Below are 21,700 nucleotides of genomic sequence, written 5' to 3'. Positions count from 1 at the left end.
GCAAAATTTCCTGTAGTTCCTAAATTGCGACGATAATCCTGTAGAATCTCTAAATACCATCTATCAGAAGTTACAGTATCCCCACTGAGGATACATTTGAACACAAATTATATTGCAAGTGGAACTATGCCTATCAGACATCATCAGAAAAAAAAAGATATTCAAATAGAATGGAAACAGAGGTTAGGTATCTGGGGAGTTTGAGGGGTGACTTTCTACCTCTTAAGTTGCATACTCTTGTGCAGATGGCTGAAACTTACTGAATGAATCAGTCACCCAGCGGAGACTTGAATGATTCTTCCCAGTTCTGTCATTCTGTGATCCTAGCCTTTTTTAGGACACTTATGGTGGAGATCAACTGCAAGGGAAAGTTCACAAAAAAAAAATAATAATAATTCAAAGGCTAGCAACAACTCAAAGAGGTCATAGTCTTATATTTAGCCCTTCTTTGCCTTTTAGCACCTGTAAGTCATTAAAGCCATTTTAAGGCTTTTTAGGTATGCTTTAATTATTTTTTTATGCTGTGTACTTTTATTGTAGAGAGCAAAATTTACTTACCTGATCTGTGGACTGACACAATCCAAATGAACTTTTTGAAGAATAAGGAAAAGCTTGATACGTGAGGATGGCTCAACCTGTAGGAGTTTATCCTCTGTTAGTGTTTAGATCTCCTTATCCCCTCAGGATGCCATCTCCTATAATTGTTTTTCGAATAGCTCTAGTGATTTTAACAACCTGGCCTGTTTTGTTTTGTTTTCCTTGTTATTTTTAAATGCTTGTAATCTTTCATGAAGAGATGCTTTCTGACATTTGCTTTGATTTTTTTTTTCATTTAATTTTCATTTATGCCCTTGTTCCATTATTTCTAGGAGGTGGGAAATGGAAACTTTAGATATAATCAAGGCTATGAAAGAATGTATGCACTTCAGTTGAAACCTCTTACCATTTTGTTCTGTGTCTAGTTTTTAGTGTGAGAATATAAAGGAAAGTTAATGTTTAATCAGGGTTTTAATTTTTGCTGCTTTAAAATTAACTTTTAATAGCCTAGAAATAGTGGCTATAATTCTAATGCCACCTGAGTAAGAAAACTCATATCCATGTATAAGTTTTCAATATGAAGTGATATTGGAAACTCATAACAAAAATATTGCTTTGACTCTGAATCTTCCCATGATAGAAATTAAAATAAATTAGACATTTCCACTTTTTAAAATTAGGTAATTATATAACATCGATCATTGGTTTAATGATGTTTAGTGACCTCATGATGTGTCTATTCACCAGGATTTCAGCTATAATTTAGTTAGCTTTGAATCAGCAACATTTTGTGCTATAATTCCTTTTACGTACCTAAATTTAACAAAAGCAATGATTTAGTCATTTTAACCTATGTAAACAAAAGATAATATAACACAGACGATCTGGAAACCTCAGAGAAATCGAACTACACATTCATGAAAGCATGTTAATGTGTATTTTATGAAGACTTAAAAGTATAGGACCAGCTCTTCTTAAATCTTGCTAACAAGTTTTTCCTCAACTGGTATTAAAAGAGCATGCCTTTATAGATTTAAAAATCTAAGAAGTGTAAAAACTCTGAACCAGGATTTTAAATATTCATTCAACAAATATTTATTGAGTACCTACTACGGGCTAGTTTCTGCTTCGGTCATTAGAGATATAGCAAGAAAACAAAAGCAGGAATCCATCTGGAAATGAGAGCTCAGTTCTGGATTCCTACATGAAGACCATGCCATGTCCCCCAGGACAGAAAGGTCAAGGAAACAAAAGAGGAAGTTCCCTGCTTTATTTCTAGATCTGTTCATAGAGTAACTTTTTCTAATCTATTGGATTTCTTTTTTAAGATTTTTTAAAAATGTAAATGAATAGAGATACAGAAAAATATACAAAACAAACATACAACTTAATGAATTCTCATTATACCATTTGTGTAAAGAAATAGATTTATGCCCAGAACCCTCAAAGGCTCTCTATGTGCTTCATACCATCAGAGTAACATCCCTCACCACAAAAGTAACCACTTTCTTTCCTTGTATAGTAGTCACTTTTTTTTGCATTTTCTTAGAGTTTTATTATCTAACTATTCTAGTGACTAGAACAGAGCCCTGCAAATAGCACACATTTACTACGTTTGTTGAGAAATTAAGTCATTGATGTTTCATTCTCAAGTGTGCATTGTTAGACACTATGTTTAGTCTTGCTCCTGTCTAGTTTTATAATTGTTTTATGTTTTGATGAATTTGGGGTGTGTCTCGTAAGTCACTATTACTCTGTAGTTTCTTCTTCCATCCTTTACTTTTCATTGCAATTTATTCATTGAAAAACTAGGTCCATTTAGCCTGTATTTTAATATTCTTCTATCCTCTGTCTTTCTCACAATTTGGCAGCTGGAGCAGAGGTTTGATTAGACTCAGGCTTCATCCCCCTGGCAACACTACAAGTTGTGTTGTGTTCTTTTATTAGAAGGTACATGCTGTTTGGTTGTCTTTTGTGTGATATAAGCAGCTGTAGATGCTTTGACCGAATCCATTAATTTGATAGGAGTTGTAAAATGGTGATATTCTTTTGTCACTTATTTTTCATTTACTTGCCGAAATAAATCTATAAATACAGGCCCTTCCCCAACTATTATTCAGTACTCAATAATATTGGTAAGGGAGGATAAACGTTTTATTATTTCCTTCTATTTCCTGCTTCTTACAATAGTAAATTTGTCACCCATCACCTTCTGAAAGTAGCTAATCAGTTCTTTTTTCTTTCTTGTAACATTATGAACTCACAGATTTAAACATGTTTGATGAGTTTCAATCCATTGTTATTATCATCCTTATTGGAATTAAAACTGTCCCATATTTGGCCAGTGGAAGGCTCACTCCTGTGTCTAGATGTTGGTGCTAGCTGGAAGCTGGGGTGGTAAGAATGAGTGAGTCATGTGTGTTTCATCATCCATTATGAAGTCTGGATGAAGTTAATCCAGACTTCATCCCAGTGGTTGCAGGGTTCCAAAAAGCAGTAAGCGATGGCAAACCTCATTGTGCAGGTATTTGTTAAGTTTCTGCCTGAATCACATTTGCTTATATCAATGTTAGCCAAAGCAAGTTGCACAGCCAAGCACATGCTCAGTGTGGGAGAAAAATACTTCACAGTGGGATATGGAGACACGACTTATTGGGCCAGTTTTGCAATCTACCATGTGATCGAATTTTCTATCACTAATATCTTACTCTTTTTGCCTAGACTCCTAAAGCATTTTTCAAAAATTTCAGCTTTTATTTTAGATACAGGGGGTACATATGTAGGATTGTTTCAGAAGTATATTGAATCCAGGTAGTAAGCACAGTACCCAACAGATAGTTTTTCAACTCACAACCTCCTTCTTTACTCCCCAGTCTAATAGTCCACAGTATCTATTATTCCCATGTCTAAAGCATTTTTTGTCTTTTCTGTAAAATCTAGTCATTTTACTAGATTCTGTGTCTGGGCCAATATTTCTGGTATGTACAGAATATGTATTTTGAAATCTTCCTTTACTCTTTTTTTTAAATTTCTTGAAAGTTTTCTTGAATTATAATTTTTAGTATTTTCTTCTCTGGTTTTGATATTTCTTCTGGTACTCGTATTACCCATAGGTTAAGTCTTTTTTTAAGTCTCCCTTCAGTACATGTTGCTTTTCCTTGAATCATTTTAATCTTTTTATTTCATTATAATTTTTAAGATTTTGTTGCTTTTCAGTTTTCTCTGGAGTGATCTGTTGGGTCCATTTGCTCTTACATTCTTTGTAATTTCTTCTTAATTTCTGTATTTTTTCTTTATTTGTAATTCTTTGAATTTCTGTTACTTGACTTTGGAGTTTTCTAATTTTGATTTATATTGCTTTTATATTTGTATCTTTTTAATGTCTTTTAGCTCATTTTGAAAATTACATTATTTTTCACATTTGTATTGCGTGTTCCTTATTTTCTTTGTTCTTAGAACATTGCATAAATTTGACTTTAAATTGCTTATTTTTGTTGCTCATTTGTTTTGTGAAAAAGTAGTTTTCCTGAGCTTTTACAGAGAGATGTCATTCAGAATAATTTTCTAAGATTTCCTGCCTTTCAGCTTTTTCTCTTCTCTATTTTTATCTGAACCTTTTCTTCCTTCGTCTCTATTATCCTTACTTTGCTTCATTTTAACAGTATTTTCAGAGGCCTACTCCAGTGTGCAGGCCTGAGTAGGAAGGGAGCCCAGGCTGGTCAGTTTTGAGAATTCATAGGATCTGGATTGTTTCAGGTTTCATCTTCTATAGGGAGCCCTTTGCATATCAGCTATTAGGCTTGTCTAAACCTCTCTTAGTTCAATCTGCTGTTCTTTTTGGACTGGTGTGCTTTCCAATGCAGGTTGTTGGCTGTTAGGAGATAACTCAGTTCTTAGATTCTTCACACACTTTTGCTTTCTTCTGCTCTGTCCCACACAGGTGCTAACACAACGCACATGTGGTTGTTAGTGCATTTTTTTTCCCTTTCCCACTTGTACTTTGGAGTTCATGGAGTATATCTTGTCATTTAGTTAATTGTAAATTTTGTACATTGGCTTTTGGGTTTTGCTATGTGATTACTTGGCTGTTTTACAAAGGGTTTTGGGGAGATTCATAAACTATGCAGCACGGCTGCCGTGCTCTCCAGATACTCTTATATCCCTAATCTTTTGAGTTTCCCAACTTCTTCATTCCATCCCCTATCCTAAGCTCAAAGTAATCTACAGCTGATATTTTCCTTCTCGAAAGTTAATTCTTCAGCCCAGCATCACGAACTGTCCTTCTGAGGTCATATTCTACTGTCTAAGATACTTTTTAAAATAAGGATGAGTATATTGCTTATGGGTGAATTAATTATAGATTATTTCCTGCCACTAGCCTAAAACATTAAATACTAAGTGTCTAATAAGAGTTACTTTCGATGATTATTGTGGCTGTGCATGTCCTTCTGGCAACCTTGCATATGTGTTACAAAAGAAGATAAAACTTGGTCTAGATAGAAGCATCTCAGGAAATTGTTGACACTATATTTACCAGATGGAGAAAATAGAAAGTAAGGCATTGCCTTCTCTAACCTAATTCTAAAGTATGCATTATGATTAAAGAACATATAAGGAAGAAAAAAAAAATCCTCTCCCAGTGAAACATTTCACAATGTTGTCTTAAAGTCTCATTCTAATACAACAGCAAAACCAAATGTGTAAAACATGATAGGGAAATAGAATAACTTGATCAGGTTTAGGGACACAGATTGGTTTTTTGTAGTGAACTTTGCTCTTTTTCCCTTTCATAGTGGTGAGTTTGCAACGTTACAAAAAGGATGTAAAGTTTTTGTCTGATCCTTCTTGGGATCAGTGGTAATTATGTATAAGAAGAAGCCAGGATTAGACACGTCGTCTGTAACAATAAAGGAAAGAGAAGTGAATTCATACTAGGTGCCTGACTCTCATGATTGCCATGAACTTACCACCTGAACTTACTGAAATATAAGCAATTTCTAAGAGCATAATCAGCATGTTTTCTTTAATGCAAGAACTAAATTACCAAAGTCATGTTTATTCATTTACAAGTAAGTGACACATTTCTATACTCACCAGGAGAAAGTGGTCCATGCTGAATTCAAATTAAGAATTGCACACCTCATGTATAGATATTTTCTAATTACAAAAATTGCTGGGAACCAGTCTTTGATCTAAAACCCGTCAGGCTGCATTGAATTGCAACGTTATTTGCCTCCCTTATTCCAAAATGACAAGTTTTTATACTCTTTATAATGTGATCTGAAGTACCTGATCAAACAAAATACTATTTGACCAGCAGACACAAAAATAGTGTAGCAATACTCTAGTCTTGTACTGAAAATAATCTTAAAATGCCTTTCATCTGACCAAGTTGCTTTAGATATACCTCTCTTTCGAATGTTCCAGATCCAAGCAGTTGACAGTGGTGAGAATCAAAGGCCCAGAGAAACAGTACTAAATTGTGATGATTGTTTTTAAGGAGCAAAACCAAGGTAAGTTGTCACATACTTTTGGACTTCATTTGAAACATGCATCAATACTCTTTTTTATAAAAGTCAGTATTTGTTTAGCTTAATGCAATTATAACACTTAGGATTGTTCTTTCTAACATTAGTTTTGTGTGTGTGTGTGTGTGTGTAATAATATATTGATGAGATAGATGAGAAGTCAGTTTTGTAACAAATAACTATCTCTTTTCCTCATACTCTTTCCCTCATACTGTTGGTTTTGCCAGATACATACATACATACACACACACACACACACACACACACACACACACACATATATATATATATTTTGAGACAGTCTCACTCTGTAACCCAGGCTGGAGTTCAGTGGCATGATCTCAGTTCACTGCAACCTCCACTTCCCAGGTTCAAGTGATTCTCCTGCCTCAGCCTCCCAGATAGCTGGGATTACAGGTGTGTGCCACCATGCCCTACTCATTTTTATATTTTTAGTAGAGATGGGGTTTCAACATGTTGGCCTGGCTGGTCTTGAAATCCTGACCTCAAGTGATCCGCCCACCTCAGCCTCCCAAAATGCTGGGAATACAGATGTGAGTCACCGCACCCCAGATAGGTATTTATGAACACAATTACCACTCCCTGTAGCGGCAACAAGGGCCTGGGATTTATTCACAGTGGATGAAACTGCAGATTATAGAAAAAGCTCATTTTGCATGATAGAAAGAAAGGTTCATGACTCATTGTAATGTCAAAATACACTGGCCAGAAAACAATGCAAAAAGGCTTCAATATAAGTCAGAATACACTTATTTATCCACATGAGTACAGTTTATGTGTTCCTACACTTATTTATCCACATGAGTACAGTTTATGTGTTCCTACACTTATTTATCCACGAGTACAGTTTATGTGTTCCTACTAATTTGTACCCTTCTTAAGTATACTTAACTTCCTGTGCAACTAATTTGCTAATTTCTACTGTTGGCTCTTCTCTTCTGAGGTAGTAGATATTTTCATAGAGTCACTCAATTCTCACTGGTGACTACTCTCTAACTTTCATTAAAGAAAAACAGTAGGTTAAATATCTATATAGTGTCTAAGGACAAGGATGCCTATGTAAGATGTTGCTAAGGACTTAACATTTTTAGCTTTGTATCTTGGATTAGTGTCCAGACTTATACTGAAGAGAAGCTTGTAGTGATTTGAAAAATTGATTTCCTAGAATGTGAAATCCTCAAGATAAAGTTTATCTCAAGTTTTGATGTGTTGTTGTTACAGATGTAATATTCTATCATGACAATAAACATACTAATCATAAATGTAAATAAACTAATCACTGAATTCATTTTTCTCAAATTATATTTTGTCTTAACCTAAAATAGCCTAGTTAGCATGTTCAAAATTATAAACTCCTCTTCCAAGTACTCTGGGAACATGTTCACAAGAATACCTTCAAACTTTCTTAATTTCTTCCTCTATTTTACCACTGCCCTCTCTGAAGTCATCCAAGGCCTCTTGTCAATCAAATGGAGTGTCCTCATTTCATCTTTTCAAAAATTAGTTCACACTATTGATAATTCCCCTTTTTTCATGCTTTTTTTTTTTTTTTTTCCAAAAAGTACTTCAGTGTCCTTTCTGTGGTAGACATGATTTTGGGTATTAGTGTTATAGTGTTAGTCAAAACAAAGAATTCTCTGCCCTCATGATGCTAAAAGTTTTAAAGACAAAAAAAAGAATTTTTAATAAAATGTCAGGTATTGATAAATATTATGGAGAAAAGTAAAACTGAACAAGGCGAGAGGATAAAGACTGTATTCTTGTAGAGCTTTTTTCTGGTACTATATTTTGATTTGGGACCTGAATTAAGTGAGAGAGTGACTAGCATAAATATCTGGGGGAAGATATTTTTAGGCAATAGGACAAAGACTTAAGAATGTACATCACATTTTTGGGAAGCTAGTTAGATAGTGGTTGAAAATTACACTTGGATTATACACTGCCTGAGGCCATAGTAAGATTTTTTTTTTCTTTTATGCTAAATTCCATGGGAGGATGTTTTGCAGGGAGCGGTATGGCCATCAGGAGGAAAATTCTAGAAGGGCCTTTTAGCACATTATGTAAAGAGTCAACTCTTGAGAGAGAAGATGGGAGAGAAGGAGAGATAGACACACACAGAGAGAGAAGTGTAGTGAATGTGGCAAGAATAGAAGCTGGGAGACAAGGTGGAATATGATACCCAAGTTATCCAAGTTTGTTATAATGATTACCTAGGTTAGGATAGAAGAAACAAATTGGTACGAAGATCAAATCAGGGAATATAATTTTGAATATACAGCTAAAAACCTTTAATGAGGCAGATGGTGAATGTAATAAAAGAGGTAAGAGTGATGATTCCAAAGTTTTTGGCCTGAGCAAATGGGTAAATGTTGATTATATCTGTTCACATAGAGATGGTGAGTCAGAAACAGTATAACATATATTTGTATAGTGGGGAAGAACAAGCAGTTTGGTTTCAAATATATTTGAGTTTATTATACAGACAAGTGAGAATATTAAATAGGATATTAGATAAAAGTCTTGGCCAGGCATGGTGGCTCATGCCTGTAATTCCAGCACTTTGGGAGTCCAACGTGGGTGGATCACCTGAGGTCAGGAGTTCAAGACCAACCTAGCCAACATGGTGAAACTCTGTCTCTACTAAAAATATTTTAAAAAGTTAGCTGGGCATGGTGTCAGGCACCTATAATCCCAGCTATCTGGGAGGCTGAGACAGGAGAATTGCTTGAACCCGGGAGGCAAAGGTTGCAGTGAGCCAAAATTGCACCATTGCACTCCAGCCTGGGCTACAAGAGCAAAACTCCATCTCAAAATAAATAACTAAATAAATAATAAAAGTTTTGAGCTATGGAGGAATTTAGGTTTGTAATTGTAAAAATGAAAGTTATCAGTTTACAAATAGTATTTAAAGTTATAGGTCTGAAGGGAATAAGCAGAGATTGAATGTAGATAAAGAAGTGAAGAGGTGACAAGAGTCTCAAACCTGAATATTGGTTGGAAGGAGATGAAAATCCAGTGAAGGCTACAGGAAAAGGGAGGTCAGTGAGTTAGAAAGAAAACATCAAAATGTTCCTCCTAGAAACCAAGCAAAGAAAGTTTGCAAGAGGGAATCATGTCCAGTGCTTCAAGAAGGTCAAGAAAGACGAACATTTAGAATTTACCTTTGGATTTGGCAATGTGCTATTCATGACATTGACAACAATAGTTCTGATCAGTTGTTAGAAACAGAAGCTTGCTTGGTGGGGGTTAAGAGAGAATGATCAGCGGTATAAAATGAATGACATTTTAAATGATTTTTTTTTCAAAGAGCGAGGGAGAAAGAGAGAGAGAGAGATGTGGTAGTAAATATTACATTGAAGAACGAACAGTTAAATTTTTGAAGAAAATCAGAGAGGCATTCTATGTCATATCTTTCATCTGGCAAATGTAGAAAAGCAAGCGTGCATTACAACTTTGCAAATGACATGTGGATCCACTAGCTTGGATCCATGAGAAAACAGAATGGGAATGAAAGTAAGAAGGATCAGTTAGAATAGTGTTTAGGATTTTAGCTTGGAATAATTTCAGCAGTTCTAGGACTCGATGTTATTGTTTAAGAAGTTTATGATACATACACATATAAAGGTGGTTTAAAATAATCAGTAAGGACATTGTTTTTACTGAATTCTTTCCCTAAAATTCCTACAATTCCACTATCATAGACTGAAATGTTGCTGTGTGCTAATGTGTCTCAAATTTAAAACAATACTTCAAATTCATTTCCTGAACAACAGACCTCAGTTAATAACTGCTTGCTGCATATCCATAAATGAGTTTTCCAATGATACTTCAAATTGAGCATGTTTAGAATCAAAATTGTCTTCCTGAAATCTGCTTTGCTCCTGTAATCTTCTTTCATATAACAGTTTTACCGTTTTCCCAGCACACTGGTTTGTAAACTTGACTGCATTGTCTTTGCTGTTCCCACATCCATCATTTACTAAATTACCTGTGTGGCATCTCCTACTTTCACTTTCTCATTTCCATGTATACTGCCAGTGCCTTAACTCATCCCCTCCATTTATTGTCAGTGCTCAAACTGACCATGCCATGGATTTCTGTGTCCTGTATTGTCTTATAATTTAGCATTTCACATTGTTAAGTTATTCTTATCATCTACAAGTAGCATCATATCATTTTTAACTTTCTTCAGTCTTCTCGAATATCATTATGTAAGGAAACTAACTCCTTAGGGTAACTTTCAGGGTGTTTAAGCATTTGATTTCCTTCTGATTTTGAAGGTAAGTTATTTTCTGAAAGGTTGGACAGCTGGGGAGTGGAGAAAGGAAACAAATGATACTAGGCACGGAATTTGTTTTTTTCCCCAGATTATAATATGGTCTTGTCAATATTGAGTTGAGTATGAGGTAAGAAAGCCCAGCTGCTTGTAATTTTTTCTATTGAAAGTATAATTGAATGCATTTCTCCTGAAAACTGATGAGAATCCTAATTATCAAAGTACTTGAATACAGCATAAAAGTAAGCTTCTTTCATCTAAAAAAAAATCCTAGTTTTCTTCAACAGTCACTAGCAGCTGAGTGTCATTCCCCACCAGGCCCCAGAGATAAGACTGATGTTATAAAAGAGAAATAGAACTATTGTTAAGGTATTCTGTATTCTTTAATTAAGGTGATGAGAGTTATAATAATAATAAACTTAATCTAAATTAATTGTTTGGCTCATTCTTGTCCCATTAATCCATAGTCCATTCTGAGAGGTTGCACCTGTGCTGCATCATCTCAGTATCTATTCTCTGTACCCTACCCGTCAGTCTGTGTCATTTGCCCATGTTTGTTTATGTTGTTGTCTCCATATTCAATGTCCTTCTCTCTTCATTTCACTTAAATCTCAAGGTCCTTTAAAATACTCCTTCTATTATAGAGGCTGCTTTCTGCAACACTTTGATTTTGTCTTAATTCCTGCACTTATTTTAGTTTTTCCTTGTGTAGAAGTTAACTGATTATATGTCTGAGGCTAACCACATCTTCATTTCTCTATCCTCACAGCAGCTGTCATAGGGTTGTCTTACTCCAGGCAGTTGATTATGTTTGCAATAATGGGACTTAATGGACCAGCATACACAGGAGCATCTTTCATTGTAACAGTGTACTTCTAGAGAAGTATATCTTCCAAACAGACTGTCAATATTTCATTTCAGGGGATTTGTGATTCTAATAGGGGAAATAGGACTTTTTAAAAACAATTTGAAAGTGCAAAAGTCAGTGGATTTTAGTATATTTACAATTTTGTTCAACCATCACCACTAATTCCAGAACCTTTTCAACATTTGCTCAAAGAAAATCCTAAACCTCCCAATCAATCCCTCACCCTATTTCTTGGTAATGATTAATTTACTTTCTGTGTCCATGGATATATCTATTCTGGATATTTTACATAAATGGAATCATATAATTTTTGGTCTTTTGTGTCTGGTTTGTTTACTGCACATACTCTTTTCAAAGTTTATCCATATAATAGCATGTACCAGTGCTTCCTGTATTTCTTTTTATTGATGAAAAATATCCAGCTGTACATATCGCCCAGTAGTGTTAATCCATTTAACAACATTTTGGTGCCATATTTTAAAACATGATTGCCTAATCTAAATTCATGAAGATCTACTTTATGCTTATTTCTGAGTGTTTTATAGATTTAATGCTTATGTTTCAGTCTTTAATTCACTGTGAATTACTTTTTATGTATGGTGTGAGATAGGGATCCAGATTCATTATTCTACATGTGGATATCCAGTTTTCCCAGTACTATTTGTTGTAGAAATTATTCTTTCCCCATTGAATAGGTATGTTCCTTTGTCTAAATCAATTGAACATAGATATATGAGTTTATTTTTGATATCTCAATTTAATTACATTGATCTATACATCTGTGCTTATGTCAATATTTCAATTTATGACTACCATGGCCTTGTATTAATTTTGAAATCAAGAAATGTGAGTCCCTCAATTTTGCTCTAATATTTCAAGATCATTTAACTAATTTGGATCATTTGTATTTCTGCATGAATTTTAGAGGTTTGTCCTTTTTCCCTTTCTTCAAAAAAAAAGATATTTTGATAGGAATTGCATTAAATCTGTAGATCAATCTGTCATCTTACTAATATTAAGCTTTCTAATCCACGAACATAGAATGTCTTTCCATTTATTTAGGTTTCTCGCTACTTTCCAAAAATGTTATATAGTTTTCAGTCTATAAGTCTTGCACTTCTTTGACAAATTACTCCTAAATATTTTATTACTTGTTATTTTATTATGAAAATAACTTTCTTAATTTGTTTTTGGGTTGTTCATTCCTTGCATATGAAGATACAACTGATTTTGTATATTGACCTTGTATTTTGATAATTTGCTCATTAACTATAAATTTATTTTTGTGAATTTTTAGGATTTTTTTTTTCCTATAAGATTATGTAATCTATCAATTTTCAGTCTGGATACCTTTATTTATTTTTTATCTGATTATCCTGGCTAGAATTCCAGTACAATGTTGAATAGAAGTGGTGATCCTGGATATCACCACTTTCTCATCTCAGGTGAAACACACAGTGTATCACCATTAAGTTTGATGTTAGCTGTGGAATTTTCATGTATGCCCCCATCACTTTGAGAGAGTTCCTTTGTATTCCTAGCTTGTTTCGTATTTTTATCATTTTGTTAATTTTTTTTCTGAGTCCATTGAGATGATTGTGTGTGTTTTTTCCTTTAAATCATTAATAAAGTTTATATCAGTTGATTTTTGTATGTTGAGCCAGTGTTGCATTTCTGGGATAAATCCTGATTGATCAGTGTGCATAAGGCTTTTAATATTCTGCTGAATTCAGTTTGTTGGCATTTTCTTAGAAGTGTTGCTCACCCTTCTATTTTTGGAAGAGTTTGAGAAAAATGGGTGTTAATTCATCTTTAAATGTTTGATAAACTATTCAACAAAGCCATCCAGACCTATATGGTTCTTTCTGGAAAGCTTTTTGATCACAAAATCAATGACTATTTGTTGTAGGTCTTTTCAGGTTTTCTACTTCCATTTGAGTCAGTGTCAGTAGTCTGTGTGTTTCAGATATTATCTATTTTATCTAAGTTATCAAATTTGTCAGCCTTTAATTTTTATAGTATTCTTTAACTATTGTTTAATTTCATTATAGTCGATGGTGATGTCTCCACTTTCATTCCCGACTAGTAATTTTAGTCATTTCTTTTCTCTTGAGAGGTTTAGCTAAAGGATTGCCTTTAAAAAATCTTTTCAAAGATGAAATTTTGATTCTGTTTATTTTCTCTCTTATTTTTCTATTCTTCATCCTCTTTTTCTCTACTGTAGTCTTTATTATTTTCATCTTTCTCTTGCTGTACCTGCCCTTCTTTGCTTTGTTTCTAAAGGTGGAAAGGTAAGTATTAATTTGAGATATCATTTTTAATACAGTTGAATATTCAGAATTTCTGGGAACTGCTTTTGCTGCACCTCTTAAGTTTTGTTATGTCCTATCTTCTATGTTTTTATTCATCTCAAAGTATGTTTTAATTTCCATTATGATGTCTTCTTTAACTCATTGGTTTAGGAGTGTGTTGTTAATCAGCACATAGTTGTAAATTTCCCTAGTGTCCTTCAGACTGTGTATTGGCATCTAATTTTATTTCATAGCTGTCAGACAAATAAATAATAAATAAAATAAAATATATAAGAAATAAATAAGGAATCTTTTCTACTTTATCGAAATATGTGGCCTAATGTATGAACTGTTTTGGGCAAGACTTTGTGTACACTTGAGAAGATTGTGGATTCTGCTGCTATCATGGAAACTGTTTTATAAATGTTTGTTAGGTTTAGTTGCTTTATAGTGTTGTTTGAATCATCTATTTCTTTTCTGATTTTCTGTCTAGTTGTTCTATCTATTATTGAAAGTTGAGTATTGAAGTCCCCAAGTACTATTGTTGACTCCATATTTCTCCCTTTAACTCTGTCTTTTGTCTTTGTATGTTTCATATATTTTGAGACTGTGCTTTTTAGCAAATGTATATTTAAACTTGTATATTCTTGATAAATTGACGCTTTTTTCATTATATAATGTCCTTTGTTTCTAGTAACATTTTATATTCTATTAATAAAGTCTATATTGTCTAATATCAGTATAAAAACTTTATCCCTATTTTAGTTACTGTTTACACAAAATATATTTTTCTATCCTTTCGTTTTTTAAATTAAATTTTAAATTATGTCTTTCTGGAAAAGTCTTGGAACGTTACTTTGAATTAGACCACATTTGTTTTTGACACATTCTTAACCTTTATTTGGGATATGATATTGAAAGATTTCTTTTATCCCTTCAAATTGGTCCACTGTTCTGGTCCAATTTTTCCCATTTTAAATTGTGCAAAGTTTGTCCTTCTGAAAATGTTGTTGGGTTACAAACTATGCTGGAAATAGAGGTATGAAAGTCTAGAATGAATTGCTCATATATGTGATAGGGACTTTTATGTCTTTTATGTCCACAGTCAAAGAGACAAGGCTGAGACATATTTTTTCTCTGCTAGAGTAATTGAGTTTGAATAAGAATGTCAGTTCAAAATGTAATTTTTTTGAATTTTAAAAATTAATGGCAAATTAATGCATAAACACAAATTGGTATCAGAGTGAAGATGTCAGTAAGCATATGCATTAACTTCAACAAAAGACTGCTATGAACATTTCCCAATTCCATGTTAAGATAATGATCATGGTGATAGTAGTAACAGTAGTTGCCATAGTAATAGAAGTAACATTAGCAGGAGCAGTAGTGTCAGTGATGATGGTTGTAATAAATAATAATAGCTATTTAGCACAGTTCTAAACACCTCATATATAATCACTCATTTAATCCTCACAACAGCCCTAAGAAGTTGGTACTATAATTACTCTCATTATATTGATGAGAAAACCAAAGCTCAGAAATTTAAACAACTAGCCACTATACTCACATCTAATAAGTGGAATAATATAGATTTAAAACAAGAAATTCAGTAGTTCAGGAGGGAAAGAGCATGTATGACTCAGGATCAGATAAATATGAAGACCCATGAGATTCTATAGGGTAACTACATGCAAGACTTTAGTAAAACTAAAGGATAGAAAAGCCAAGTATGTTCAACAAAAGGTGATGTAACAACTGGTTGATCACATGGGAAAATGAATAACTGGTTACCATGTCCTACCACCCAATAAAGCACAACAGGGAAAAGCACAGACAACCATAGACCTGAAAATTTACAGCTGTAGTCCCCCAGGTTCTTTTCTTCTTTGGATTTTGAACTACCAAGATATGCATGAGATAGCTCAGCTTCACAAGAGGCAAAACATAATTGCTGCAGAGTCTTTTACTTGCCAAGTAGCTAAAGCCAGGTGATGTAACTAATAAAACCAAGACAACACCCGCAGTGTATACATTTATAAACTACATAGACAAGCTAGTAGTAGGTGTCTCCAGATCTGCTTCAAACTTTGAATAACATACCATAATTCATTTGCTAGTATATCTCATCCTTATAGTGACCAAAAGTCAGTACCAGACTTTTAGGCAACTGACATGTAAGCGTAGAGCTGCCCAGTTCAGCAATAAAATAATACCATCTTTACAAAGGCAGGATAACCAGTTTGCCTTTTGATGATCAAGTATTTTAAACTTTAAAAGTTCAATGTTTTAATTTTTTCCTTTATTGTTAGTGTTTTTTTACTTTTAAGTAAACTAGTGTTACGCCAATGTTGTGAAAACATTCTCTGATATTTTCTTTAAATTATTCTAGAGACTTATATCATTCATGATTAAATCTATCTATATAGAATTTAAATTTGAGGGCAGTATGAAATAGAGGCCAATGGTCACTTTTTTAATATGGTTAATCTGTTATGGCACCATTCACTTTTTCATATAATTAACTGTGCTTCTTTGATGAAAATCAGTTGATAGTGGAAGTGTGGGTCTGTTTCTGAACTTTCTAACTTATTATTTATTTTTATTGACACTAGTACCACAGTATCTTGGCCCAATAGAGTAGGTTCTGAAATGGGCTGGTACAAGTTCTTAAACTTCAATTTTTTTTTTTCTATTCTAGGCCCTTTGGATTTCCATAAAACTTTTAGAGTCAAGTTTTCAATTGTACCCTGCCAAAAATGGGCTGTTGTGATTGCAACAAAAAATTGTTTTAGAAAAATGAACATCTTAACAATGTCAAGTCTACCCATTTATGAACCAGTTGGCTTTATCATTTATGTAGATTTTTGCTTTTGTTTTTAACATTTCTTTCACCAATATTTTGTGATTTTAAGGATAGATATTTTGTATGTGTGTCTTTAAGTTTCTTCATAGGGTAGAGACTTTGCATATCTGTCATTAAGTTTCTTCATAATAGTTTTGTTTCTTGATGGTATTGTAAATGGCATATATATACTTTCATTCTCCAATTATTTATAGCTAGTTTATAAAGAAACAATTGCTCATAAAAGTAGAGAATAGAATGGTTGGGTGGTTACCAAAGGCTGGAGGAAGAGGGACATGGGAATGTTGTGCAATTAGTATAAACTTTCACTTATACAAGATGAACTAGTCCGAGATATGATATACAGCACAGTGCCTATTGTGCACTTAAAATTTTTTAAGATAGTAGATCTTATGTTAAGTGTTCTTACCACAAAATCAAACACAACAAAACCTAATGGATACAAGAAAACTTCTGGTTGTAATTGTTATGTCTATCACCTTGATTGTGGTGATGGTTTCATGGGTATATCATAGGTCAAAACTCATCCAATTGTATGCATTAAATATGTGGAGGACATTTACCCCAATAAAGTTGTTTAGAAATACACAATTGACTTTTGCATATTGGTTTTATGTTCTGAAAACTTGGTAAATCACTTACAATTTATAGTAGTTTATTAGTAGAATCGTTAAGATTTTTTATCATGCTACGTTATTGTCTGTGAAGAAAGACATTTTATTTCTTTCATTTCCATCTGTATGAGATGGAAAAGTTTGGTTAAATAAACTAAAGATATATATGTGTATCTCATACAGATGGAAAAATATATAAAGTGTATATAAAATGGGTATTGATTTGACATTTTCTTCTCTTTTGAAATGCAAATATTGTGGCGGAAATAAGATCCTAAAAAGTTGAAAGGCAGTTGCTTTTCCTAAACATTATGGGTGTATAGAATGTTCATTGCACAAGGGTCCTGGAAGAGGGCTCGGTGGAGCTGAAATGTGGCACATGGTTACTGGGTTGTGTATGCCAGAAAGTGTTTAGAGTGGGCCTGGATTACCCTGGTTAAAATGGGAACGTTTTGCATTCATTGGATTTATTTTATAAGCAGTTACCTTCAACTGGAAGAAAGAGTTAATGGGAAAAGGGAAACTGTGAAGAAAGCACTGGACAAGAGAATGGGGAAAAGGTGCATTCGGATACAGAGAAAAGTATGATGGAAAATAAAATTTTGGTTTTGTTTATAATCTCAGTGTTATGAATTTTATCCATTTTTCTTTATTTCCATAACATCAACCTATTAGTACAGTATAAAAGGCAAAGGACCACAGTTCTTTCACCCTTCAAATCTTTGTTGAACATCTATATATACTAGATAATGAGACACAAAATGATAATATGCAGTTTCTGTAATTTTATCACTTTTGGTGAAACTCCCGTCTTCATGCTCAGCCATGACATTAGGGTGGGGACCTGACTTTAACTACAGCCATTTTCTGTTCCTGACAGTGAATTTATTTGAATAGACTCAAAATCCACATCCCAACACAGCAAATGGTTCAGATATAAGCATGTGGTTCAGTTTGGGTAAATAAACTTAAGATATTTTCCGGATATTGGTTTACATAAACTTTATTGTTTTGTAGATGCTATTGGAGACATTACTCTTGTGGATGGTAGGTTACAGTGCTAATAAGAGTACCTATAGCTTGATTTGAATACCCTAGAGGAAGGTAAAAAAATGGTAAAGAAACAGAACTGAAGCCCTAAGAATATTCTGAAAGTATTTGTTTACATTTAGTATAGTTAAAATTAAGAGTTGTTGTATGTGGGTATGTGTCTGTCTATGTGGTGGTATGGTAGAAAATAGGGCTGGGGGCTAGGAAGTAATATTTGAGCTAAAAAATGAAATAGTTTTGAATTTACTCAAAGTTTCCATCTTTATCCTTTAAGCATGTGGAGCCATCTATGATTTTTATAGGAGGAACAAATATTTTTTATGACAAATGTCAAATTATACACCTCTGCAGTTGGAGATAAAGGAGACCTAAATTTTGAATTGCTAACATCCTGAAAATTTTAATATGCAATATCGTCTCTGTATAATCACAAGGAAAGGTGTAATTAATTGAACATTGTCAAAGTTAATTGCAATCTGAATGGTGCAGGATGCCATACTTCCTGTCAAACTTAATTTAAATCTTTTTAAAAGGTAAGTCACTTTTTAATTGGTTTGAAGTCTTCCCCAAAGCATGCCTTTCCATCTGAAATCATTTTATTGGGAACTGAAATAAAGTGATGTGCTTGACACAGCTAAATGAAGCACATCACCATTGTGCCTGACAGTTAGGAAGTTTAAACTGACAAGAGCATTGCAAAAGAATCATTGAAAAAGTGGACTTTGAAGTAAGAGTACAACCAACAGACACCGGTTTGGCCTTGGCAAAATAGGGGGAGTTTTCCTTTTCTATACATCTTTTTTCTCATGTGTCTACTTAAGGAACTAGAGTTTTCTCTGTTATTTGTAGTTCATAAGAGAGCTTTGGGTATCAGATGCAGTGAACTGAAAACATATATAGAACTATATAAGCCATTATTTCAGCTTTACTTTCTGTAACTTTGATGAATCTGATTCCGTGTTTGCCTCAATGAGAATAAAGAATTAAAAAATAGATATAAGGTTATATACTACATTATTTTAACTCTCTTTTCTGTATTTACAGATGAAGTTCTTCCCACCTCGATAAAAATAAAACCTGCTTTTTCCCACTCATCCACATAACTGTAATTGACTGTGTCACCTACTGGTCATGTTGGAAGAGTCACATAATTCATTCTCGAATCACTTGGCAGATTGTTGCTTGTATATGCAAATATAATAAAATTCATTATATCCATCACTTCCACATTCTCAGTCCATATAATCACTATTTCTTAATAAATACGTGAATCAGTATTTTTGTTCACTGAATATTTTGACCTAGCTACTTCCTGGGTCATGGCAAAATTGTATTTTCTTACCCTATCTGAAGTTAGACATGGTTCTGTGTGACTTCCTTTGGTCAATAAAATGTGAGTGGATATGATGTATGTTATTTTCAGATGAACGCTTTATTTTAGGAAGAAAAAAAAATTTCCTTAATGTGTTAAATTATTTACTAATATTCTCCAGCAAAAAAACTGTTCATTATTGAAATCTTTCTCATTCAGTCAGGGACAATCAAAGATACCCACCGTCACCACATCTACTTCATATTTTACTGGAAGTGTCAGCAAACAATAGTAACATAAGTTAAACAAAGAAAAAGATGTTATGATTAGTCAAGGAAATCATAAGACTGTCAAAACTGTTATCACATGTGATTAAATTATTTTTATAGAAGACAAAATATCAGATATAGCACATTATTATAATGAACATGATTGACAAGGTGGTTGGATATAAGATCAACATACAAAATAAATTATATTTATACCTATTAGTAAGAGTGATCATCCTTGCACTCTCAACCATATCTTGGACTGCCTACCCATTATCTGTTGACAAAAACTGACCTATCTTGCAATTCTATGCTAGGCTAGCCGTTGTTCCCTGACTTGCACATCATGACATATATAGAAAAACAATCATATTTGTTTAACAACCAAAAGGCTGCTTTTGGCCAGAGGGAAGCACCCCAGAATCATTTATGGCATATGCTCTTTCATATTGATAAACTACCTCAAAACTTACAAAGTGCTTTCATAGACAGTTTGTAGATGTTTATCCTAGCAAATAGAAATATGCAATCATCCGCAAAGAATCTATTTTTAAATAGACTTGATTCAAATAGTGATTCTGCATATGTATAACCATCATTTGATACACTCTCCTGCCAACATAACCTACTTAGAACTGATGTAAAATCTTATAGTTTATTCCTATTGTAATGCTGATGAAAAAGCTTATAGCTTATTCCTATTGTAATACTGACTTGGCTCATAAAATCATTCATACCCATGCCCAACTGCCCCAAATATCTTTCTTTTTGCCATATATATGAGAAACAACGTTGAAACCAGGTGGTTCAATATGAATCAGACTTGAAATAGTCTTTCAATGTTAAGACCTATAAGATGAACTTTCTACAGCTTTTGGTCAACATTAAGCATTTTCAGGGTAGAGTGAGAAACAACATCAATAATTGCTGATTATTTCAAAACCTTTGTTATAGTACTCGTTTTTAAAAATGCGGCTGAATAATTTCTCTTTCAGACTTGTTTTTTATCTACAAGTTTTTAAGTCCAAACATCTTCATCTAAAAATGTATATGATTGGTATTTTAATTGCATTTTAGCCACAATTTTGGGCAGAAATAGGGAGAGAAAATATTAATGTGAAAACAATATTTAGACTCAGGATTCAAACTCACAAGATTTGTAAATTCACTTCCTGCATTTCCCCCTTCCCTGCCCCGTTTCTTACCAGTCAAAGGATTTTTAACCCATGTCAGAGCTTTTTATCATCTATTAGGAACTCAGCGACTCTGGTTTGCTTGCTTCATTTACCTGCTTATTTTGGTCTCCATTGATCATTATTTTTAACAGTTGTCAGCATTAAGTGTAATTTGCTACATCAGCCAACTCACACAGCAAATGCAAATCCTTTTGAATTTCACTTGCAATTTCGGGACTTCCCCAGTCCTTTCAGTTTTGCTTTTTCAGCACTACTTGATTTTTTGCCATTAGAGACAGTGATTTTTATTGTTTTAAAGGTAACAGAGACTAAAACAGGCATGTTCAATTAGACATGGTTCTTCAGAGATATACAAACTAGAGCACTTATAGTTTAACAACTATAATCTAGATAACTAATAGGACTTTTCTGTCCTGTGATAGATAACATACAATAATTGGAACTTTTGATCCTATTTGAGGAGGACAACAGCAGAAGACAGTTATGTTTGCATACCCTTTACGTTTCTTCAACGCTGCTCCATTATAGCATTTAATTTTGATTTAAGCTTTTAGTTTACTATTGTTTGCTTTTATTTCTCAAAATGACAATTAAGACCACATTTCTTTGAATATTCAAACATATTGATTAGAAACTCAGCTTTCTGTTTGCACAGCATTCAACTTTAGCACCATTTTTCAGATTTTTCATGAGATTTACAAGAGCTAACATTTAAAAAAACCCTTTGGGCACAAAATGCAAATTGTTTTATCTTTTTATCGTAGATCATAAGTATATGTGTTCATATAGGCATATTTCCAAAGCTGAGTGAGATACAAAGCCACACAGATACATACGTTTTTGCTTGTTTGTTTTGTTTTGTTTTTTTGCCCTCA

The sequence above is a fragment of the Colobus angolensis genome, unplaced genomic scaffold (genome assembly GCF_000951035.1).
Source record: "Colobus angolensis palliatus isolate OR3802 unplaced genomic scaffold, Cang.pa_1.0 Scaffold326, whole genome shotgun sequence".
In the NCBI taxonomy this organism is placed as follows: Eukaryota; Metazoa; Chordata; class Mammalia; order Primates; family Cercopithecidae; genus Colobus; species Colobus angolensis.
This window is presented reverse-complemented; position numbering follows the sequence as displayed.